This window comes from Urocitellus parryii, chromosome 2 (genome assembly GCF_045843805.1).
Source record: "Urocitellus parryii isolate mUroPar1 chromosome 2, mUroPar1.hap1, whole genome shotgun sequence".
Taxonomy (NCBI): domain Eukaryota; kingdom Metazoa; phylum Chordata; class Mammalia; order Rodentia; family Sciuridae; genus Urocitellus; species Urocitellus parryii.
This window is the reverse complement of record NC_135532.1, coordinates 77,992,147-78,018,910: the sequence shown is the minus strand read 5'-3', so window position 1 is coordinate 78,018,910 and position 26,764 is coordinate 77,992,147. Positions and strand designations below refer to the sequence as shown.

Below are 26,764 nucleotides of genomic sequence, written 5' to 3'. Positions count from 1 at the left end.
ATGGTCTTTTCCATGAATTGCCATCACCAGCTGTGTAGCACACCGCAGCCTGCATTGGAGGCTAGGTATGCCAATGATGTTGACCAGAAGGATCCATCCCTATAAAAATATGCCTAGAATTCACCTCTTATTGATGCTTGTGTTATTTTTTCAAAATTTTCATGTATCTAAATATTTCTGCTCAGAAGCCCTTAAAAAAATACCCACTACTTCAAGCAAACAATTAGCAATAACTAGTAGGGTCTCGTAAATACCGTCTGCTTTTGTTCATCTTTTATCTTTTGCAATCGTTGGTTTTCCTTCTCTCTTAGAGAATCTTTATAAGCTCGGTTACCAGCCTGTAAAGATACAGTGGGGAAAAGTCCATAGGAAAAACATCACCACAGTACATCAATCTGCTCACGATGGAGTGGTGCTAATAATTCAACCTCTGTACTGAGCAAACACTAAGCTCTCCACATACACTGGCTTATTGAGTGATTTATGCATGCATCTGAAGACATCCCTTGGGATATATAAAAAGAAGGCTAGTATAAGCACAATCATCCAGCACATTTTAAAGGATGATTTAACTGTTTGTTTAATTAAGCTTTAAAATTTTCCCCTCAGAGATAACCAACATAATTTATTCCTTCTGATAGAAGTTGAAGATATTTTCAAGAATATCCAACTAGCTGATGAGTCCCTATCAGAGACAGGCAATAGTGGCATTGACATTAGAAGCACTGACATGTCCACTGCTCATTAATGATCTCCTATTAAATTTGTCAGCTGGCAATTGATACCATATAATTCCAACGATGCTTTTTTTTTCTGAATTTTTGCAACCCTAATCTGTACCTGAAGCACATTTCTAGTTCTGAGAGGGAAAGCAAAGCCTGTTCTGGAGCACAGGAGCCTCAGGAGAGCCAGGACCTGCTGTAGGATATTCTTCTGTCATTCTGACCCACCAACCACATCAGGGTTCCACACATCTAGTGACCATATATTCTGAAATGTATGAGATTTCAATTACAGAGGGTCCCTGATTTACAATGGTTCGACCTGTGATTTTTCAAGTCCATAATGGTGCGAAAGCGGTACACATTCTAGAGAAATTGTATTTCAAAGTTTGATCTTTTCCCAGGCTATCAATATGCAGTAAAATACTCTCTCTACATGCTTAGCAGGGGCAGTGAGCTGCAGCTCCCGTCAGACCCATGATCACAAGGATAAACCACTGGCACTCTACACTGTGTGTGTTGCTAAGCTAGGCTGTTCAATGGAACAGAAGTATTAAATGCATTTTCAATCTTGTGATATTTTCAACTTAGGGTGGGTTTATTGGGATATAACCCCATCAAGAACATCTGTATTCTGTTCATTTGTCATGTACTTCTTCTCCCTCACATTGACTTGTAGGCCCAGCTCCTGAAAGGCAGAGAGGCCAGCCTAAAATCCAATCCTTAGGAAATTCCACTCTTCTCATAAAACTCCCAGCAGCACCATGGCATCAAGCTACATATTTCAGGCCTCGTTCTCTGAACTAATAATCCATAAAGTTCATGTAGGCTGTTTCCCCCTTTTTCCTTACTGTAATTTTTCTCAAGCACTTCTTAGTTCATTCTCCAATTCCTGTCACTATAAAAACCCATATATCATCAAACAGTAAGAACCACTTTCCAGTGAGAGAGAGAAGCTTTTGGAATTGTACCATCTCTAGGAATACCAATGAGAATAGAGGAGCTCCATGTGTTCAGAAATCCCTCATATCTCCAAAGTCTACTACATCAGACAGGTAAAACTACAAACTATGATTGTCTTTTATCTATATGCAAACACAAGGGGACTGTGAAAAGCTACTGCAGGTAGGGAGTGGCTCTCTGATGACCCCTTCTTTTTTATATTACAGAAGGTGAGTCTTCATCGCAAATATTTTACATAAGACCCAGCAAGCAGGCAAGAAAGGAAACTGAGGGAAGAAGACAGTTTCTGTTTAGGAAATTCAAAAGCAGGGTATTATATATCATTAAAGTAAATATTATGACTTAAGCAAAGAATTGAAATTCTATTTGAATACCTTCCTTTTAAACTTACTGCTTTGTTCTTATATCAGAATATGGGTCCTAGTTTTCGATTGAGAAATATAATGGTTATTAGACATAAAAGGTGTCATTTAAAAGGCCACAGAAACTAGGAAGTCACATGGTGCCTTTAGATATGGAGTGTTTAGAGTCACTTGCAGTCTTAATGCATGCTTACCCAGCTGTAATTTGTAGTCAGGGCAGGAAGTTTCTGTTCAAAAATAATAAGAGGGGGGAGAAAAAAACTTTTGATCTCTATTTTTCTTAGTTCTTAATACCAGAAATGTCTAAGTTACTGTATCAACAAAATTTTTCTAGCATTAAATATTCATTTAATATAATATTTATGCTCAACTTTTGTCATTCAACAAAGTACATTTTGCTCATCTTCCCCCAAAGCTATGCTGATGATACATTTATTCAATAAACAATATTTAAGTGTCTCATCTGCAAGCACTGTATCAAGACACAATCCTGGGGCCTCAAGCAGTTAGAGCTCCATGTGGAAGTCAGACAAAGAGAGCAAGCATTTCAGTACTGTAATACTATACTGTCACAATACAGGAAAACATTTAATTAAACTAGATCAAGGACATCTTCTCCAAGTGGGTGAAACTAAGCTGTGTTTAAAAAAATAAGTAGGAATCAGACTAAGAATGGAAAATACCACCAAAGCAATAAATGGAAATTAGCACTGTAAGAGTTTGCTAGGGAAAGAGAGAGCCAGCAAGAGAGCATGCGAGAGAGTTTGCTAGGGCTTCCAGAACAAAGTGCCACAGACTTGTATCTTAAAGATCAAAAATTTACTATCTCATGACTCTAGAGGATAGAAATAAAAAATCGAGGTCTCTTCAGGTTGATTGCTTCTGTGAGGGGAGGATCTATCTGTTCCAGGCCTTTCTCCTTGACTTGTAGATGGCCATCTTTACCCTGTCTCTCCACATCATGTTCTTTTTATGCCTGTCTCTAGGTCCAACTAGCTCCTTTTATAAGGATCCCTTTCATCCTCATTAGAATCTACTCTAATGGACTCATTTTAATTTAATTACCTCTATGAAGACCCGATCTCCAAATAAGGTCACATTCTGAGATGCTGGGGGTTAGCCCTCAAACATATAAACTGAGATGGGGGCACAAGGCAGCCCATGATAACTGTTACATTCTCAAGACGGAGTAAGCAGGGTTTTGTTCTTTTCTTCTCCCAGAAATTACCCTGAAGAGAGGAGAAAACGAACACAAACTCTATCTTCAAAACCCAAGAGACATCTGTATTCACAGGTGAAAATCTGTGAAGACTCAGAAGATGAAGAGATAGTATAAAATCCAGGTGGCCTGGGATTTGAATTATCGGAATTCCATAAAGAGAAAATAAAGGTTAATAAATTGAAGAAAAAACACAAATCATCTAGAACTACTGATTAATTTCTAGATTGAAAATGAATTTTTAAAGACCCCCCAGACTAAGCTACATCATTACAGAATATCAGAAAAATAAATGGAGATATTAACATATTTTCAGGAGAAGCAGAGAGAAACCCTCATATAAGAACTAAAATTCAGCTGAACTTGGAGTTCTCATGAACCAACCTTTCCTTCTCCAAAACTAGAAGAGTAATGTCTTCAAAATTCTGAGGGAAAATTATTTCCAAATTGGAAGAGTTACCAGTTAAATTTCAAGCAAAATATAAGGGCTCAATAAAGATAATTTCAGATATGGAAGGACCTGAACATGTTTGCCTTCCATACCTCTTCTCTGGGGAAGCTACTAAATAATATGTTCCACCAAAACAAAGAAATAAAGCAGGAAAATAAAAGAAATGAGGTCCAGAAATTGGAAGATTCAAGATAAGAAAGCAATAAAAGAAATTCCCACGATGGCTTCAAGGTAGTGATTCTCAACCTTGGCTGCACTTTAGAACCACCTGGGGAGCTTTTCAAAATCCTGAGACCTAGACCACAATATGGCAGGATCCCTGGGGGTGAGACCCAGGCAGCGGCAATTTTTAAAGCTCCCCAGGTTAGTCCACTGTGCAGAGGAGACTGAGGACCATTATGTTCAGGGAAAGTCCCAGAATAATATCTGTGTAGCAGCACTATAGAAAAACCAATGCAGTTTAGAGGGAGTGGTAAGAGGAACCCAACTGGGAGGGGAGGGCAGAATTGACAAGCTATCTGGCATAAAATGAAAAATCGTACAGAAATTTCAATCGATTGAATAGTCACAAAAGCCAAAGACAGATATGCAAAGGAAACTAAGAAAATGTAAAAAATAAAGGAAAACGCTTAAAAAGTTAAAAAGAAAGAAAATGTAACCAGAATATACTAACTGGCCAGGTAGCAAGAAAAGGGAAATCATGAAATACTGAAAAATTACACTGGGAGAATGAGAAGAAAAAAATGAGTTAATAAGGTTTAAAATGGATCAGAGATAGCAATTTACATGTTCATAGACACTGAGCACCAAATAACAAAAGAAACAACTAGGAGAGTGAGGTGGGATAAATAATGCTACCTCCCAAAGATGTTCCCAGGCAAAAGGGATTCTGTAGAAATTAAAGATCTTGGGATGGGGAGATGGGCTTGGATTGTCCTGATGGACCCAGTGTAATCAATATGATCCTTATAACAGGACGACAAAAGGTCAAAGAATAGAGAGAAATGACATGAAGCAGAAGCAGAGATTAGAGCATTGAAGCCATGGGACAAGAAGCCAAGGAATGCCTGACACCAAGAGAAGCAAGGAACAGATGCCCCAGAAGAAGCCACCAGCAGGTACTCTGCTAACCACTTGATTTTAGTTAGCACCCTAAGACTCATTCCAAATTTCTGGACCCCAGAAATTAAAGTGAATAAATTTATGTTGAATTAAATCACTAAGTTTGTGATAATTAGTTACACAGCAATAGGAAATACAAAGAGTCTGAAGTATTGGAGGAGAAGTAGAATCAAAGGGATGCAAGAGGGACATAGATATTTGAGTGTCATTTGCAATCTTGAAAGAAAGAATCATGACACATGAATTAAAATAACCAAATTGCATAGAGTGTGCAGGGCAGTATGAGAGCATGAGTACAGGACAGTCTCTGAAACACTAATGTGCACCCAGATCACCCATGGATGGTGTTAAAAATGCAGGTTCTGACTCAGGGGTCTAGAGTGGGGCCTATGACTTGTTTGTATTTCCATAAGTTCTCAGGTGATGGCCATGTGACTGGTCTAAGGACCACATTTAGAGGAGCAAAGATCTAGACTAGAGGCCAGTCCTCCAGGCCCTAGAAGACTGAGGAGAAGCAGGCGGTGGCGGAGGGGGGAGATAGGGAGGGAGGGAATGAGAATATTTCAAGAAGCAGGTAGGTAATGAAGGAGGGAGAAAAGGAGAGGCAAGACAGGGACAAGAGGAGGGACAGAGAGTAGAAAGCAGATATATAAGCTAAGGCATTTTGATCTTATCCTTGAAGATATAGGGAGCCACTCAATGATCTGGGGAAGTGGAACAAGAAGAAACAGTTTTTTAAAAAAAGAAATGGCTATTCTTTGTAGAAGAAAAAGAAGATACAACCCAAGAATTGGAAACCATTTACTATGCAACTGGAAATATTCAGTGATGATGACTGAGGAAGGTATGACCTTCTGCCCCTCATACACACACAATACAGAGAACTCCATCAATACACATGTAAGTGAGCTCTGTAAATACCTGTGGTCTGAAGTCCTAAACTTGAAGGACTTTTTCATCAACATAACAATATAGTATTAATTAAACTCCCATCTGCCAATGTCAGATCCACATTTAAATAAAAAAAACAAGAATTTTTTTTTATTTTATTAATTTTTTAAAATATATGATAGCAGAATGCATTATAATTCATACTATGCATATAGAGCACAATTTTTTATATCTCTGGTTGTATACAAAGTGTTTTCACACCAATTCATGTCTTAAGAAGAAAAATTTTCTCAGAAAAATTGTGTTAGGTAGTATAATTAAAATTAGCAAAAAGAAAAGCAAATCCTCCCAGCTACTCATATCCCATAGAGACGGGAATCACACATTTCCCACACTATACATTAACCACAGCTAAGGCAAACCCCAAGTGCCCTCTTTTAACAGAGAAGAAATGCTCTTCACAGAAGTGTAATGTACATATTTGATTTTCCTAAAGCATTAGAAATGGTTCCACAAAGCATTCTCAGAAGAATTCTATGCATATGGATTAGACAGAATGAGAAGAGTAAAATATGGGTAAAAAGTCAGCTAAATATATTGAACACCAAAAACTTATTAATAGTTTGGTGTCAAAATGAGAGCAGCTATTGCAAGCAGTTCATAAGGAACCATCCTGGGGCCAATCCTGCTCTATATTTTCTATTGATAGCTCTGAGGATTGTGTGACAAATGCACTAATCAATCCACAGAATATGCAGCTCTGGGAGCACTGCTAATGCTTTGGACGATAATATTAAAATTCAGGATGATCTTGTTAAATTGAAGAAATAAACCAAGATCAATAGAGCAAGCTCACGAAGTTCTGCCAGGTGTTGCAAATCACAGGATTCAGAAGCTCTCAAACAGAAAGCAAGACCACCCTGGCAAACAAAACCCCAGCTGGTAGAGCCACCCAACTCCTGTCACCCTCCACTCCCTTTTAGCCACAAGGATATCCAGACAGATGATGAGGAGTGTCATCTTACACATGATTTAACCCCATTACCTACAGCTTCTCAATTCTTTCCCCAGATCCTGTAATGAGGGGACAGAAATGAGGGATTTCAATTGATATGACTCATGGAAGACCCACACTGGCAAATTTAGACTTTGAAACACCACATCAGAGGCAGTGGCAGGAGGAGGGGACATATAAAGCTTTGTAGGAAGGAGTACCATGAACTTTTTCTAAGAGTGTCATAATGTCTTCCTAACATTCTAAAACATGGTTCCTAATGAGAATGGGATGGGGATGGGGGAAGATGAAGATCAAGTTTCTCTAACGACATAAGTTTTCCAGGTTTGGGGCAAGTCAAAGACTTTTTAAAACATATCCATCTTTTCTTTTCCAGGGACATCCTTAGTGACATTTATTTTATTATCCCTGATTAACTAGTCAATAACCAAGCCCTCGCTGCTTTCATCTTCTAAGCTCTCTTTCCTTTCATTTGCATCCCTTCACCTGCTGTCCTAGTTGACATCTTCATCACTCCTCACCCAGACTGGGGCAGAAGCCTTAGTGACTTCCTTCTCTCTCTATTCCTTTAGATCCATCCTCAAAACAGTTATCAGCGTGATGCAGTCAAAACTCTTAAATCTGACCTTGAGCCCTCCTGGTTTACAACATTTCTGTACTCGCAGAATGAGGTGCAAGTCCTCTAACGTGGCATACAAACATCTTCAGGGGGTTTTCTACCAGGAACTCCATCAGCTTCTTGTGTGGGGATTTCTAAATGCCTCAATGTCTGGGTGGGGGTATTAATATTTTGTGCCCATGGGCCACGGATGCCTTTGAAAATCCATAGGATAAATTCTCCCACCCAAACTGCCACTGATACCCTAATTGAGCAAAGCCTCTTATGGCTCCTGCTTCCTTCTGCAGCCTTCTAGTCCCCTTCTCCTCTGCAGCTCCGCCTCTTCTTCCCCAACATGAGACATGCTTTTTTTTCTTGCCTTCATACCAGTTTTTGCTTCTGTGTCTTAATTAACTCTGACACCTGGAGTGATTCTTGGCTTTACTAACTCTCCTTTAAAACATCAGCTCAGATGTCCCTTTACTAGGAAGTGTCCCTACACACACAGTCTGACACAAATGCTTCTTCCTGATCAAGCAATGGTGCTTTCTGAATATTTTTCTCCTTCATTCTATTAGAGTGCTCTGAGCACACAGTAGACTTTATGTTGACATAAGAGTTTGAGGGAAGGATGGGTGATGACTGGGCGAGGACAATGACTTTACAGATGACCATTGTGTAGGTAATAAATATCCGCATGATTTTGTAGCTCATTGAGCAGCTGAGGTCAAAGTTTCAGATCAGGCCATCTGCCTTTACTTCCAGAGTTCTATGCTGTCCCCGTCACTCAATGACCTTAACCACAGTCTCTATACAGTTCTTTGGAAGATGCCAAACAGCACTCCACCTGATGTTCTACTTACCTGTGTAGAGAACTGAAAGTCACGAGGAACAGTTTGGCAGGCACTTCTGTTTGGTAACTCTGCGTCCAGTTTGCTCAAGAATGCAGCAGTTGTGCTACCAGAAACACAAACAGGTGTTAGTGCCTTCATAAAAATAGAGATCCTGATGTTTATTGTGGCTTTGGATACTAACCTAGACTTTTATTGGGAGATGACTGAAAGTATCCCAGGGAGAACAAAAGGTTAGGTGGAGAGCAAGTTACAGTCTCAAATTAAAACAAGAGTGCATTATTGAAGAACATTAGTTTGAAAATAGAAAACTAGGTTTGTGAAATGCGAACCGATGATTTCATTTTTCCCACTCTGTGTTACTGACATGGAGATGACACTCTCTCAGACTCCACAGTACAGGGCCTAATTTCCTATGTGAATGTTCTAAGTCAAACACCAGACTCCAGTATGGCACTGTGTAACATGAATCCCCTACAACTCCTCATTTCACACCAGTCTTACATTAAGCCCTTCACCCACCAGGAGTCTTTCTCCAGTCCCCATCTTCCTCATGGCTTTGACTACCTACAGGATAGATGTACGCTCTAATCCAGCAGCTTTTTCCCATCTATTGAGATTCTAAAAGCAGAAATGAACCCTTTGTCTCCAGACACACACTCAGATGTGCATTTAAGTCAAGGCATGCAGAGAACTTCCATCCACAGAGGTTAAAAAGTGATGCTGATTCTGGTCTGCATTTCTGACATTTCCTTAGAGCTCTGAAAGGTTGACCTAGAAATTTCTTTAATGAGAAATTTCTTCTTCTTAATGAGAAGTTCTTTGTTTTTCCTTTAATCCAAGGCACCACCCCAATTTCTCCTCTCACCTAATGTCAGTCACAGACCATTGAAATTAGTTCCCATTCCTTTCTGTAATGACTGCTCCATTCTGTTTGGGTTATTTTCTACTCCCTTGTCCTTTTCCCAGGTAATTTATGGGATTTTTTAAACCTCTTATTCCACATTTATAACCAAACACCTCACTGAGGCCTGATTTATATTATGGCAGACTCTTGCAGCCTGCTCCCATCTCCTTCCTGATGTCCTGCTGTTTCTGTACTGCTAAGATCAGAGTCACCAAGTACTTAGGAAGTGGGCATGAAACACAAGGGATTCAGTAAGAACCAATATCATCCAGTGCGAGGTGGGGGAATCAACAAGAGGAATTAGAAATTTTTTAAAAAGAGAGATACCAATACCCCCATTGAACAATTCCTTAGGTAGAACCTGGCATTTAAATCAGCTTAGCGGGTTGCTGGAAAGAAGGATCTAAACGTGAAACAAAACACAAACCCTGAGAAGTGTAAGACTTCCGCAGTTGAGACACATAGGCATTTATCTAGGATTACTTATCTCACCCAGATTAAGACAAGGAGACTAATGAAGTCACACAGCCTGGAAGCCACCCCACTGTCTGGAGTTTTAGGAAGTCATCAGTCAAAAGTGTAAAAAGAAGAGTTGCCAGAAGTTTGGATGAGATTTTTGAATATTGTTAGTGGAGTGCAGACAGGGGAAAAAGTAGGGACAAAGAAACTCAGTGCTATGGAAGGAACTGCAGACCTCGTTGACTGACAGGGGCTCACTGTGCGCTGCCCACTGCTTCTTTCCTGCTAATGCCAAGCACAAATTGGGTGGGTGCAGGGCCACCAGCCACACTGTCCCACCCAGACTGCGAGAGTAAAGCATGGTGACAGACCTGGGACTGACATAGAAATATAAATAGGGGACTAAGGAGGATGTGGATTATTTCCAAGCAATGAACAATACAAACAAGGAAAGCCTTGAGTTACTAAGCTAAGTGGTGTTTTTCTACTATTGGCACAGTGCCTGGTAGATAATAGAATTCCCATATACTAAACTGAATTGGGATCCCTGTAGGTAACTGTGGTCATCAGCTCTAAAAATAAAATAACCTTATTGAAGAACAAACACACAACAGTTACTAATAGGGCATTATGTAAAAAGGTGAATGTGTAACTGATGTGATTCTGCAATCTGTATTTGGGGTAAAAATGGGAGTTCATAACTCACTTGAAACTAATGTCTGAAATATGATATGTCAAGAGCCTTGTAAGGTTTTGAACAACCAATAAAAAAAAAAAAGAACAAACACAGGAAAATGGCCTTGATGGAAGTCCAACTAGACTAAGAATCTAAACTCTGGGCACCCTGAGCCAGCTTTCCCTTGGTGTTCCTGCTATCTATTGCAGGTGGGTGGTCTTCTCATACTTTATCACTCTGACCCACGCATGAAAAAAGGGCTTCTTTTACTCCACAGAGCAACTGGTTAGACTGGTTTTGGAGATTTAGTTTACAGGTCCAACTTTGATCTTCAAGGATCCTTCCTGCTTGTTCTTGGGATGATTCCTATGGCTTATTCCTAAAGTTTCATCAGGATTGCTTCTCCTCAATATCTCACAGCTGCAGCAGGGATGCTAAACATTCACCAAAACTTATGTTCTCCTCTTATCCTGGTCATACTCTGTTACAGTATTTCCTAGCCTCCCTGACAGCAAAGATTGGCAATATACTTGAATCTTGTCCAATGAATGTGAGATGAGATAATGCATGCCATTTCCAGGACTGAAGTTTATTTTAAATTTCCCAGGTACATGCCTCCATACATTTTGGCCAAATGCTTATATGAAAAAGGGTTAATTTATAGATGAACTTTGGAGATTATATAGTGAAGTTGGTAGAGTTTCTGTCCATTTTTGTACCTAAGTACCTGATGGGAGGGAGCCTAATCTCAAACCTGTTTACTCATATCTTAAATGAGCAAGATAAAAACCACAGATAACACTCAAACACTACATATTTTGGGGCCTGTTTAAGACAGCAATTAGCCTATCCTGAAAATACAACATAAATAAATATGTAAAGAGAATAATTTCTCACTTCCAAAAGTACATAAGAAGACAAGAAGAGCTGAAGAAGAATAGGAAAAAGAATTTTCAAGGATTCCATTTGGCTTCTCAGTCATTTCAGAACTTTAGGATGAAAAGGGAATGCTGGGAAAGGGGGGGAGATTTCTCATCCTTGAGATGTTTGTGTTTCATATCTAGGAACTACCTAGACCCAGAGTATAAAAATTAGCATTAATTTATCCTAAAATCACTAAAACTTTGTCTAGATTGAAGAAGATAGGTAGGGATTTGAGGAAATTCACTTTGAAAAAATTAGGGAAGGACAAGAAAATGGCTTGTTATATTGTAGTATGATGGAATATTTAAAATCTGTCAATGAAGAGTAATCAGTAACAAAATTTGACCCCCATAAAATGACAAAAAAAAAAAAAAACTAGGAAAGGCCACAGAGAGTGAAGTTTACCTTTGAGGACTCCTTTGAATAGCCCAGAATTGCAAAAGACAATTTCTGTAAAGTTATTTGATTTGAGAATTAGAAAACTGGGATTTTCAATAGTCAAAAAAAAAATGTTGGACCTAGAGTTGTAGTTCAGTGATAGAACGCTCACCTAGGACATGTGAGGCACTGGGTTCAATCCTTAGCACCACATAAAAATAAATAACTAAAGGCATTGTGTCCATATACAATTAAAAAATAATATGCTAAAAAAAGAACAAAAATTAACATGGACACGTAGAAGTTGGTGAGTCAAGAGACTAATATCAGCCCTACAAGGTATTAAGCAACTTTCCCTACCTAGTTGCCCATATCTGCCAACTACAAATTATGACAGGATATATAAGGATATTCTCATCAAAATGTTAAATTACAATTATAAACAGTCGTAATGGGGAAGGTACTCCTGTTGAAAAATAACTAACAAACGTCTCTCCTGGTACTTTTTATGTTGCTGGGGAGTAAATGGAGCAGTGCTACTTTCCCTCACCTTCTGTTAGCTTCCACACAAACTCAAATGACTACAGGGCTCAGACAAATGAGTGAGGGAAACAGGAGCTCAGACCTGGTGATAAATGACAATTGCCACTGAGGTCAATGATAGAGGCCAGAGAGTGTGTCGGGGATTTTGACAAACTAGAGAGTGAGCTTCCACATAAAGGGATCAGCTACTTCTTAGCTCCATGGGAGCCCAGGCCAGCATGCCAGATGTTTCAGTTTTCACTGTCATAACAAAATGCTGAAATTTTTAATGTGAAATTATTTGGCAACTAATTAAAAAAAAATTGGAACACTGAGGGCCAATGCTGTGTGATCAAATACAAACACACCAAAGAAAACATCTACTTGCTGGGTGCAGTGGCACACATCTGTAATCCCAGCCACTCAGGAGGCTGAGGCAGGAGGATCAAGAATTCAAAGCCAGCCTCAGCAACAGTAAGACTCTAAGCAACTCAGTGAGACTCTGTCTCTAAATAAAATATAAAATAGGGCTGGGGATATGGCTCAGTAGCCGAGTGCCCCCAAGTTCAATTCCCGGTACTAAAAAAAAGAAGAAAAAGAAAACATCTACTTGTCAGATGTGCCCCCAAAGTCCTCCTAATTCTGACAGGCTGATTTTGTTTCTACCTGTTTGGGTTGGTGTCGCGACCCCTTGCCCGCAAGGAAGACGCAACTCAGGAATCTTCTTTCAGCAGTTTATTCAGGTCCTTGATACTTTTTCTTCTTTCAGCTGTTTATTCAGGCCTTTGTATTGACATGTCTTTTAGCTTCTACTGCTACTCCTACTACTACTTCTACTGCTACTACTACTGCCACTACTCCTACTGCTACTCCTACTGCCACTACTACTACTGCTACGTGCCCCAGCCCTAATAAAGCAGATAAAGCCCCAATGCACAACTGCCACGTGGATCTTTCTCATAGGGTGTTTTACAGCTACGTGCCAACTCTCCCAAAATAAGGAGTTGTTTATCACAGGCCACGGCGCTTATCAGCGCCATCTTGTAATGGCGGCCACAATACACAGAAACGGCTCACTACAGGTTGGCACTGTTGACAATGCATTTTTAGCTATATATGCTTTATGTTTATTTAAAAAGAAAGAATAAGCAAGGCTGAATTCTATTATTAAAGAAAGGGCAGAGAAATAGTGGCTTTGCAGTTTTATGTCCATTATCTAACAGTTGGAGAGAGAAGGGTATCAGACAATATTTCATATTTATGCCTCATACTAAGGTATAGCATTTCATTTACAGTTTATAACTCTACATCTTTCTGTTAATATAAGAAAAGCAAGTACTACACATAAGATGAAAAAAATGAACCATGAAAAATATTTATAGCCAAGGAAAAAATAATAAAAAGAGTAAATGTGCAAAATATATAAAGAATGCTAACAAATCAAATTACACAAAGACAAACAGCCCAATAGAAAATTGGGCAAAAAATAGAAACACATACTTCATATAGGAAAAATGATTAACAACAACAATTAGAAGAGCAACAGCTCAGGGCACATATAGTATTTATTATGTATCGGGCCACACTAAAAAACTTTATATACATTCCTTCTATGACAACCTTGCAAGAATTCCATTGTCATCTCCAGTTCCTAGAAGTAACTTGCTCAAGGTCATACAGCTAGTAACTGTCAAAACCTGGGATCAGACACAGGCAGCCTGGCTCCAGAGGCCATACGTGCAGCCACTGTGCCTGACTGCTTCTCATGAGCAATACCCATGAGAAAAGATGGTCAATCTCACTAATAATTGGGAATATAGAAATTAAAACAAGACACCATTACATATCTGCCAAATTGGCAAGAAAAAAATTAAAAAGTATGAAAACCTTGCCTCATACTACAGAGGGTGTTTGGCAGAACTGGTCCTCTTAGGAATTGCTGATAGAAGAGCAAATTGGTCTCACTGCTGTGGAGAACAACTTGACAATACCTGGTGGAGCTGAGTATGTGCACAAAGTCTAAATGTTTACACTAGAGAAACTCTGGCACAGGTAGATAAGGAGAATCGAGAAAGGACACGTAATGCAGCACTCTTTGTAAGAGCCTCGGGGGAGAGAGAGAGAAAGAAGAAGATGGAGGTAAAAAAGTGGGAGGAAGAAAAGGGAGGGAAGAAGGGAATGGGTTAATTTATATCATGAATCAATGCAGTTGTGTCTCAAAACAATTCTGTAAAGAAATAAAAACAATTGTGAAAATCATGATACAGTAATATTATAAAAACCCAGCAGTTGTGAATTCATACACAGATAGTAAAATTAGAAAAATTTGAATCATGAGAATGAAGAAGAAGAGCTTTTGACATCCAGGAATTGATCTAGAGTTCAGTGTTATTACTGAACCCTACAAAGTTAAGACTTGTTCTACTGTTGGACATAAATTCACACAAGGTCATCATGCAATCCACATATTACAAACATCCATCCCTCTAACAGGGCGAATAATGCTACTTCTTACAACTTTACAACTTACAACTTTACCCTCATTCTAGTCTGTTCTATCAATGAAATTTATCAAGATACCTAATCATAAAATTGTCTCCATTGTCTGATAGCATTCAATCCAATCCAAGGCAACCCCTGTTTCCCTAGGCCCTTTGCAAAATTACCCAACCCAAGCCCAAATCCTATAATAGGTTCTAACACTTTCTTACTGAGATAACCCACTGTTCTCTATGGTATGCATTTACTTTGCTGTGACAATAAACCCAACTCGTTCAATTACAGGTGTGTCCCTGGTGTTTTTGGCTGAAGGCCACTGACAATTCCAGGATAGTGGTTACTGCTATGGAAAACAGGAGGAAGAAAGGGTAAGGGGTAAGGATAAAACTTAACAGTCTCTAATGTTCAATTTCTTTTTAAAAATTAAGCAAATAAAAGTAGAATCTTAATAATGTGCCCTTGGTGGTTGATACATATTTCCTGTATATTTGAAATATTTCTCAAAGAGAAAAAGCACACACACTTGGGTGGTGTTTACTAGGGCAAGACTTGGCAGATGCCATAATAAGTTTCCAAAATGCCAGTGAGAAGACCTGTGTGGTGCTGGCTACAGGGGCCTCGTTGATGGTGCTTCTGAGAAATTACTGGACTCAAGTCTTTGACTTTGTAGCCTGTCTAGAGTGGAATCTGGGAATCTGTTTTTTAAAAGCACCCCTGGTGATCTTAAGAACTACTATAGTAATACAGATGGATATTTAATATGCATAATTATCTTAGGTCCACATGATTCAGACCTATGAATAATTCATGTTATATAACACATTTGGAAACAAAATCTCAGTGTGTCTTAGGAACTGTCTATGCAAGCGCTATCTAGCCCTGCATTCCACCCACACTTTGCAATAGCTTCACAAACTTGAACTTTGCCACCACGAGGTTTAGGAGAGTTAGCAGTCACTCTTATATTCCCACATGTATGTATTCAACACAGACAACAGGTATTTCCCAAGCCTCTGCTATGGTATTAGTAGTATGGGTTATAAGGCAATCTGAAGAGGTATTATTTTGCCTGAGTCAGTTTCGTATAACTGAGTGTGAACACAAGACATTCACATACTTATAAGCACACATGGAGCCTAGGGAAGTAAGAGGGTGGGAGAAAATCTACTGGCAAATGCACACTTCTCTACTTAAGAGATCACAAAAATAAGACATATAAAACAAAACATAAATGTGAGTAGTAACTCTGGGAGAACTAGAATTTGCACTTACTCATAGTAACCAAACTATCTCATATACTTTAAACAATACTTTCTCCTGGTTTAACTGGTCTTTAAAGCTTTAAATCATTAACCACAAAAGTGATATGTGAATATTATATGAAAATAGGATGTTATGGGTCAGGCTATATGGGCAATGACCAAATCGACTCCATTTAACCCTGAGACTCTACGAGTAAGAAATACTTCTCCCATGGGAAAGCCCTGCCTCTGTACTCATCAGTAGTTGCTTAGCATTGCATGTTTGGCAACACAAAATGGCAATTCTTATCAATGTAAAAGTATTCTCCTTTTGGTTCCCATTTTTCTTGGACAATGCACCCTGTCAGAGATTGATTGTGTAGATGTTAGTCACCATTCTTTAACTTGTACTCAACTAGGGACATTTTGGCCTACTCCCTGCTCATGATTTTAGATCTCATGACATTTGTTTATGGTTTTGAATCATAACAACAGCCACTTACAATTTTGGACTACAATATGTATGTTTTTGGACAATATGGTTTTGGACTATAATAGATGTACTCAAACCCTAGGAGGGGGTTGAAGGATATACACTTGCAGCCTACCCCTTGGCCCTCCAGCTGGCAAATTCAGAATGCTGGTTGGTGATGAAGTTTCCATCTCCTGCTTTAAGATCAACTTGGTGATTTATTGCAATCTCACCTTAACAAGGAAAAGTTTAAATAACAAAAAACAAAAGTCCTGCTTAATACTCCTCTCAACCTTACCCTTTTCCCCAAAATTCAACATCATGAGTTGTCTCATATGAATCCTTCTGGACTATTTTCCATTTAGTGGTAAATATCTGCTTAGGATGATAACTGATGAATAGAAGTATACTTCACAGAGGGTAATTAGGATAAACAGACCACCAGCTCTTCTCTAAATGTGTTTTTCTGCTTCTTGGACACAGAGTTAGACTATATTTCCCAGCTCCCATGCAATTAGATGTGGCTGTATATCTGAGTTCTGAACAATGAAATGTAAGCAAGGTCCAGTCCTGAAGTGACACACATCAATAATTTCCCACCTGACTCAGTACTCTTTCCTTCTCCTATTTGATGGTAGCACTCCAAAAGAGCTTGGAAGGCCCCTGACTTCATGCTGGAGACTGAGTGTCCTAATGCCAAGTGACAAAACCTGCTGACTCCTACACTGGCCCAGACACTCAACAAGAAAGACACATACATTCTCATCCTTTGAAATTTGTGTGTCCATTTTTCGTCCCATAGATTTTCCTATCCTAAATAGATTTTTCCCTCTTAAGAGGGACACTATAAAATTTTGTTTTAAATATTGACTTATTTTCATTTAACATTCTTCAAATTTCTTTCCATATTAATGATGATATGCCTAACTTCACTCTTTTGGTCTCTGAGTAGCATGCTACAATATAGACATTACATAATGCATTTAGCAGTCTTACTGATAGATATTTATGTTGTTCCACTGAATATCCTGCTATATCTGTCTTGTACATATAAATATTTTTTTCTAGAATATTTACGTAGAAATAGAATTAATTTATAGTATAAATTTCTATAAATGAATATGTGTGCTTGAAACTTAATTTTTCCAAACTGCTCTATGCAAATTTACAGTCTGAACAAAAATTAATTGCATGAAAGTGGCAATGTAGAATCATGGCTTACCGCTCCTAAGTACTAATTCCATTCTGTCTCACACATTCTATTTATCTCAGTCACCTCCAAGCGCTTCATTCCTTAATCATTGCTATAGTTTGTACATTAAATGTTCTGCAAGATCCATGTGTTAAAGGATCGGTACACAGGGTGACACGATTGGGAGGTGGTGATATGATACTTCAAGAGGTGGTGATACGATACTTCAAGACTACTATGAGATCATTGGCGGTTTTCTCTTAAAGGAGATCGTGGGATCCCAGTCTTTTCCCTTTCCTCTTTTGCCTCCTGGCTATAAGGTGAGCAGTTTTGTACTGTCACACACTCCTGCAGTGATGTGCTAATTTGCCATGAGCCCAAAGCAATGGACACATTAATCATGGACTGGAACCTCTAAAACTATGAGCTAAAATAAACCTTTTATCTTTATAAGATGATCATCTCAGGTATTTTGTTATAATGATGGAAGATGACTAATACACCCATCATCCATCATTAATCAATCCCATTCTGCCCAACATACCTACCATTTAAGCCCCCACCCCTCCATTTAGCCTCCCTAGCTTTTTGATATGCAATAAATTTTTTATCTTTAACCAAGAACCAACCCTTTATATCTTTAATCTCATGTCAAAAAGTCTCCCTCTAATACAATATCACTATTAGGCACACATCAAGGTAAGATCCACTTACGGATGATGAAATCAGTGCACAAAAGTTGGGGGATAACAGAATATTAGCATAATTTTAAAATATCTTTCCCAAGAGATATACCAGTTATAAAGGGGGAAAATAGCCCCTTTACCAAATGACCACAATAACCAAATGCTCACGGGTGATGTCATGTACCCTCTTATATGATTCACTGAGAATATATGGCATCATTTCTGTAGTATTTTTATTAAAAGAACCTCAATCTAATCATGAGAAAATATTAGGCAAATAAAAATTGGGGGATATTGTAAGTGACTACCAGTACCCATTGAAAGTGTTAAGTTTATGAAAAGAAAAAGAAAAAATGAGGTACTAACAGATAGGAGGGAATTAAGGAATCATGATGAGTAGATGTTTTATGTGGTCTTAAATTGGATCCTGAAATTGAAAGAGGGCACTGGAGGGAAACTGATGAAATGTCAATAATGTCTACAAGTTTAGTTAATAGTATTGTACCAATGTTAATTTCCTGGTTTTGATAATTGTACTATGATTGCATGAGAGACTAACAATAGCTAGATGAAGGTTTTACTGAAAAGTATACTATTTTTGTATCTTTTCTCTAAATTCACATTACTTAATTTTTTCTAAATCTGCATAAAACTTTTCTGTATTACCTAAAACCTATCTCTTGAGAAAGAACTTCTTTCTGAGCCACCTAAATGAGGCATTTTATTTCTCATGTGCATATTCCTCAGTGCCTGAAAGATGGAGCAGGCATCTTCTTTACTTCCTACACTACTTACAGAGCATTACTTCTCCACCATTTGCAAAAATTCCATTTCTGTAGAGCTCTTGATATCAGATTACATCATCCTCTTTCCATTGTCACCATTCAGCCTTCTGGTCAACCAGCTCTCATTTGTTCAAGACTTTGGACTTCCATCCTATGTTGACTATTTTCATCAACAGTGGTGTCCTGTATACTTTCCCCACCTCTCATCATCACTGGACCTATTTTTTGACTTCTCATCTCAGTAGCTTTTTACCATTTGACTCCAGCTACACTCCTAGGGTCATACCCTAGACATCACTGCCATTGATAAATGCACACTCTCTAAACTACCAGATGAAAGATCACACTCTTGTATACAACTATCACTCCATGTTCTTTCAAACGCTTTCATACAACAATTTTCCAATTTCTTTGGAATTTCCAAACCCTTGCTTTCACCTCTTTCTCATCATTAGCTCTTTACTTCCTGTATAGCTTAGATACTATAGTCCATTAAAAAAAAAAATCTTCGCTTACAAATACCTTTAACTTTCTTCCTTCTCTCTCTTTCCTTCATGTTTGTCTGAAAAAAGATAGATTCAGATAAAATCTGCCTTTTCTGGTCTATACTAGAGCAGGTGAATCAAACTTGGGAAAATATTACAGGTGTTTTGGAGATAGAAAGCATGAAGTAGGACAGAGTGATGGTGTAGACTAGCTTCACAGGAAATTCATGAATTTTAGCTTTATTCAATTTCATTCATTAATCTTCTTCCACATTTTATCTGTTTTCCCTCACACATTGCTCTCACATGAAAAATCTCTTCATACTTTTTTTAAGAACAGAAAAACTCCTTCATTGTTTCAGTCAGATATTTTGCCTCTGTGAATAAAAGATCCAACCAGAACAATTTTAGGGAAGGAAAAGTTTATTAGAGGGCTCACAATTTCAGAAGTCCCAGTCCATAGAAGCACGGCTCCATTCCTCAAGGCTCAAGGTGAGGCAGGACATCATGGCAGAAGAGTGTGGCAAAGAGAAATAGCTCCCATAATGATGAGAAGCAGAGAAAGATTCCACTATCCCCATACAAAATATATACCCCATGGCCAAACCCCCAATTAACCACTTCCTCCAGCCACACCCCACCTGCCTCCAGCCACCACTCAGATAATCCAATCAAGGATTGATTCACTGATTAGGTTAAGGCTATGACCCAATAATTTCTCCTCCAAACCTTCTTGCATTGTCTCACATGTGAGTTTGGGGGGACACCACATCTAAACCATAACATTCAACTTCCCCAACACCAAATCTTCAATTCCATATATCTGCATCTTTTCTCCTTTAAACAAATCATTTTAGGCTGGAGAAGTATATTAGTGGTAGACCCACTTGCTCTGAATGAAGCCCTGGGTTCAATCCCCAGAACAGGAAGAAAAAAATTTTAAGTACTTCCTCAATTATACTAGAAATAATCTTTTTAATCATTGATTAATCCACTGGTTATACATGTTGAGGAACCTATCCATATATGCCTTCTCAAGGACTTTATTTCTTCTGTCATACCCTTTTCATCCAGTCTCTCCTCTGCTGTACTGGATTTTTTTCTGTCTTTACACAAACATGACTCTCCCTTGATCCCTCAACTTTATCCTGTTATGTCTCATTTCATTGCTCTCCTTCTCAAATAACTCAAGAGCTGATAAATGCCATCACTATTTCCAAATCTCTATTTATTCTCAAGTCCAATCCAATCAGGCTGCATCCCCCCCATCATAACCAAATCAATCCTGTCAGGATCACAGATGACTTCCTTTAGCCATCTCCACTGGGCTTCTTCTCATTCAACCTTTCTGTCTTGATTTCTGGGACATCACACTTGTTGACTTACCCTGCCTCTCAATGTTCTTTCACATCCACTTAAATTCTAAAAGATAGAATTCCTCCATATTTAATCCTGGGCTACTCCTCAAATCTATAATTTAAATGATTTTATCTATTTACATGCTAATAATTTTAAAATTTTTATCTCACACACATACTTGCTTGCAAAGACCAAATTTTTATGTACAATTTCCCATTTGTTATCTCTCAGATATCTCCAATTTATCACATTTAAAGTTAAACTTTTGAGAAAAAAATAATTTAACAAATTAATAAATAAAAAATTAAATTAAACTTTTGATACTTTTCTACCCAAACTTTGGTCCTCTCCTAACAGTTCCCTTCTTGGTGCTTGGCATCACTATACATTCAGTAGATCAAGTCAGCTGGGAACCATCCTTATTTCTTCCTCCTTCCTCATCCCTCAAACCAACATGTTCTATTGATTTTCCCATACAATATGTATATTTTTTTCTCTGACTTGACATCACCCAAATCAACCTTTAACTGGACCATGTCAGTAACATCTTCAATAGTCTTTCCATTTCTACTCTTGCTTCCTCAAATCTACTCTCAACACAGCAATAAGAGTAGTCACTTCCTCAAAATGAAAAAAATATATAAGAAGCTTCTTATGCTTCTCCTCTGTGACTGGAATAAAATCCAGATTCTATGCAACAGCCTGCGTGATCCGCCTTTTCTGTCTGGCTGCTGTCCCTCTTGTCAACCTCATGATTTCTTCTCCTTTATTTACATTAACCCAAATACACCAGCATCCTTTCAGATTATTGAAATACTACATGCTGATCCTTGTCAAGAACTTTCTTCCTTGGCTCTCAGCATAGCTGGGTTCTTCTTTTCATTTTAATTCAATGCAATTTTATCTATAAATCAGGTATTTCCTCTCATACTAAAGATACTTTCCCTTCACAATCTATTCATTCTTAATCTTTTATAATCCTACCTTTACCACTATGTTCCTGTCAGAATTATTAGAGTCTGTTGTCCAACATAGTTCTTTGTCACCTTAACATCTGAATTTCCATATTTGGTCCTGGAGCCACATTTGCTCTATTCATATTATATACTCAGAACCTACATAGTGCCTGAGACACACTGAGTGCTCATTATTCAATTAATAAATAAAAGCACCTTTCCTCATGCTAGGTAGTCTCAATACATTGATTTCTTGCCTGTGTAATAAATTGCATTTATGTTCCTCTGAACATTTTCATCGATTCATATTTGTGCCGTTTTAACTTCTTGTTCTAGTATTTTGCCAATTTTTCTAGATTTGTCTTTTTCTTATTATTTGGTAAAGAGTTATTTGTGAAATTGAGTCATTATTCATTATGTCTGAGGCAAATATTTTCTCTTGGATTATCACTTATTGGTAAATTTCTTTTCTCTTTGTATTCCATCATAAATCTAAAAATATTTCATGTACTTAAGTCCATTTTCTGAGATTTGTGTATTGCTTACAAAGGAGTTGCTATCCTAAAATTATAAGATCATTCATCATCACATTCTAATTATGTTGATTCAATACAATTTGCCAAATTGTCCATCCTGTTAACATTGAGTTGAAAAGTCCTAAGTGCTAAGTTCCCAAATAATAATGGATCTACTTATAGACTGTAACATTCATTGAACCTATTTAAATATTGGTTATAATGGCAAAAATGCTTTGTTAGACCTACCACAGCTTTAAAGGTTTTATTCTTTTATATCAAAGAAATTTAAATTTTGGTTTCAAATTTTTTCCTGCTAGTCTTTTAAATGGGTATCTAAATTGTTTAAGTGGATAGACTTTAAAATGTCTTATTGCTTAATTTCTAATTTTATTTCATTTTTCTCAGGGACTGTGACTTTCTAGAATTCAGGGGGATTTAGGGGAATTTACTGACAGTATTTGAGGCTTTGTCATGGCCACTGTTGTGGTAATTAAGTTGGTATGAAGTATATTTTTTTCATACACTGGGTACAATATTTCATAACTATGTCTATATAATCATGCATAGTCATTATTTTTCAGTTCCTTTAATCCTTATGTCATTTTTTGTTTCACTTGATCTGTTCATTTCTTTTTTTTTTATTTTTTTTATTGGTTGTTCACAACATTCATAACCCACTTCAATCTAATGTATGAAATATGATATGTCATGAGCTTTGTAATGTTGTTCATTTCTATTGAGAATTAACTAAATAAAAGAAAAAAATTGGCAAATGCATAGTGTACACTGGAGACTTGACAGTTTTTGTCTAATTTTTGTCCTATATATTTCAAATCTATGTTGGTAAAGACTTATGATTCATATTGTCTTTTGAATTATGCATTTTATCTTAATAAAATATACTTTATCTTTTTGAATGCTTTTCACCTTGAATTAAATTTACCTTGTATTAATATTGCTACATCTGCTCTATTTTATTAGAATTTACATATATATTTTTCCAATGCCTTTGTTTTTAATTCTCATTTTATAAATATGTTTTGTGATACCATACATATTTGCTTGTTTTTAATACAGTGTAAGAGCTTGTCTTTTAGTAAGGAAACCTAGCTTACATACCTTAATTGTAAGTGTTAATTTGTTGAATTTAATGTTTTGTTTTCTTCTTATATTTTATTATAAAAATTTCACTTTGGGGTGGGGATGTGGTTCAAGCGGAAGCACGCTTGCCTGGCATGCACAGGGCACTGGGTTCGATCCTCAGCACCACATAAAAATAAAATAAAGATGTTGTGTCCACCAAAAACTAAAAAATAAAAAAATATTTAAAAATTCTCTCTCTCTCAAAAAATTTCACTTCATGTCTTTTGTTATAATGATCAAATTTGCATGTTATTTATTTCTCATGTTTTATGTAATATATCCTATTATTACATATAGTTAACATATAATTAAACATATTACAATATAATTATTTTTCTATTAATATTTAGAATTTACAAGCCTTCTTCATGCAGCAAAGGAAGAATACTATTGAGAATTAGCTAATGAATGTAGTTCATAACCTTCTCTCTTCTTTGTGGCTCTTCTAGTTTCAACATCCTCCATGATATTAACATGACCCTGTTGATTCTTATTTTAAAGAAGGAAAACTAATCACATTTTTTAAATAAATATCACTATCTTTTTTGTTCAAAATAGTTCTGGCATCTCATGTCTTCCTAAATCTTGGGTTATCTGTTAGGCTACAGTTTGTTCTCTGTTAACTTTTTCTTTTTTCAATAAGGCTTATAGGAGCAATAAAGTTGGCTGTGCGGGTGGCGTAACTCTGAGATGGGACCACACACTCACCCAGGTGTGACAGTTTACCAGGAGCACTTTCTGGCCCCAGGGCTGCCTTAGTGAATCTCATGTCTCAAAAAGAGATTCTCACAGTATATGCTTTGGGGCAAAGGCCAAAGTCACCTCTTCTCTTTACTTCTTCCTTTGCTGTCCTGGGAGTTTACTAGGTTCAGCATCTCTCTCTGAGTGCTATGCTCAGTCTCTTATGTGAACTGTATCAGTCAGTCTTAGGAATTAGCAGCTACTACTCCCCACATCATGCTACACATGAGGAAAAAGGCTCCAAGAGGTTTTAAAAAGTTCTTCAACTAATAAGGAAAAAAGTGTTTGAACCCAGACAGTCTAGCCCCAGATCCCCTGCCCTTCCAAGAGGAAACTTTCAATGGTACTAAGTTCCTGTGACAAGATAATTAGAACAAAATATTGTACAAATAAGATACTGGTCAACTTTCATCTCTTATTAGTTATAATTACATGCTGAGAAAGATGAGAACTGATCTGGCACTCATGGCTCTTATTAAAAGTGAGCAATGACACATGACATCAACCTTAGAAGAGGTCACTATGTGACTGATGAATTATGACAAAAGAAAGACCACTCTATAACATGTCTGAATGTGGAAAAGCAAACGAACCTTCTGCAAACCACAATGGTGACCAAATAGCCCCAAATGCTGGCTACTGGGAGTGACTACTGCTGCTTTATCAATGACAGCAGAAGTCTCACTTCAGTATTCCCCCCCTTTTAAATAAAGATTGATTTTAAGATACATAGCCATATAATGATCCCTATTTGCAGATAGGGATCAAGGGCAAAGCTCTGCTTCCTTAAACCCTCCCCCAAGCCACCTGACCCAGATCCATAGCTTTAAATCCCCTCTGACCTCTTCCTAAGGTGCTCCATGTTTCCCCAAAGTGTGGCCCAGGAATTTGGAATTTATTTAAGAGGCAACAGGAATAGTAAATAATCAAGTATTTTGGAACAAGGGAATGACATGACCAAACTGTGTTTTAGAGTATTAGACCTGAATAAAAACATGAGGTGATGAAGAGAAGAGACTGATGACAAAGATAGCAACCATTTCAGTAGTCTAGGGGTTTGACCAGGAAACACAGAGACACAGACCACAATTCCAAGTGGCATGTGACAAATGCCAACACAAGGGTGGTGCCAGAGGGAATGAAATGAGTTAACATTAACATTAGAATATCTGCAAGAAGAATTGATAGTGAGTGGAAATTTTGATATGATCTTAACAGGCAACCTTATTTAACATTCAATAGTTAGGGATTTCCTTGGACCAAATTTCTCATAAGCTGTTCAGCCTCATTCTGAACAAAATAGATATGGGATTTTTATATCTATAAGTTTGCTTCATTAGCATAAGCTACGAAGTTATGAATAGGATGACTTTCTGTTCACCTTGCTTAAATTATGAAAGTCAAGGTTGGATTTAAGCTTACCATATGGATAAGGGAGCCATTTAGCTCTCGAGTGTCTTCCAGAAGTTCCCACGAAGGGCATTAGAAGTTTTGTGAGCATATTAGAAAGCAAACTTGGGGCCAAAGTGTGCATATTCAGCAGACCTGTTTGGATTCTCCGCTCTAAGAAACTAAAATAGATGAAGATGTGCCTCTGAGGAACTAAGCACACAATTATTCAAGTGAAAGTAAAAGAGATAGATGGTTCTGATGGCAGAAAACGTCCCAACATTACATTCCATGGGCTGAGCTGGAGGGGGCGGGGTGGGGGGGTGGGGGTGGGGTTGGCAGTTCAGAAATATGAAGTTCCTGTTTAGGAATGGGCTTGATTCCAAGAGTTTTTCCCAACTAAGGTTTTAAGAACTGAGTCCCTTATCTCCCAGAAACAATGCTGGAAACTGTACTCGGGAGAAGAGTATACCCAAGAGAAGTTATGAAAGCCCATCCATCCTCCAGGAAGATTAATAGTGATACTAACCCAGGGTTGAGACTGGGCAGAGGACCACATTTCTATGTGATGAATGAAGAGGAAATAGACTTATTTCCTCAGCCTCTCTTTTTGCTTAATGTACACAAAATTTAGATTTTGGTGGGGAAAAACAGAAGTCAACTTTGCCAATCTTTCTCTCTGAGTTGACCCACCCTCTCCAGTAGTTCTCACCACAGGTACCCCTGTTGACAGTGCTCCTCACCCCCAACTTATGCTTGGTTACTGACCTTCAAAATATAACACACCCCTAAATTATCTATTTTCCCCAATTCCCCAAATCTCAGGACCTGATTTGACTGCATCACTTACTATCTCTGACTTTGGAAATATCTGATTACCCAAACCTCCCCCTGTAACATAGGGATGATACATGTCTAATGGGGTTGATCTGAAAATTAAAGGAAAAAAAAGTCTACATGATTACTGCTGAGCTTGACATTCTGCATGTTCTCAGTTATATAGCAGCTTTTTTATTACTTGGATTTAAAAGAGCCAAATACTTTGTACTTTTAACTTAGATAAATGTAGAATCTATTATGTTAAATGGTTATTAGATATGAACTACAATTTTAAATGCTTAAAACAGTCAAACCTGATTCCTCCAGAAAATTCTTAAAAGAATACCATTTTCCCTAACACTTGTATGTAAATTGCATCTGTACAATCTTACATCCTACCGGAGCCCCATCACTCAAAA

At 37.7% G+C, this 26,764-nt stretch overlaps 1 pseudogene across 1 annotated transcript in view; it reads right to left on the bottom strand.

Annotated features, from left to right (window-relative positions):
• Window positions 1-26,764, bottom strand: part of LOC113178067 (epithelial-stromal interaction protein 1-like) — a 96,160-nt pseudogene that overhangs the window by 32,416 nt on the left and 36,980 nt on the right. The window contains exon 7 of the transcript XR_013343281.1: window positions 8,207-8,300. The product of XR_013343281.1 is annotated as an epithelial-stromal interaction protein 1-like (transcript). The remainder of the gene's footprint in view (window positions 1-8,206; window positions 8,301-26,764) is intronic.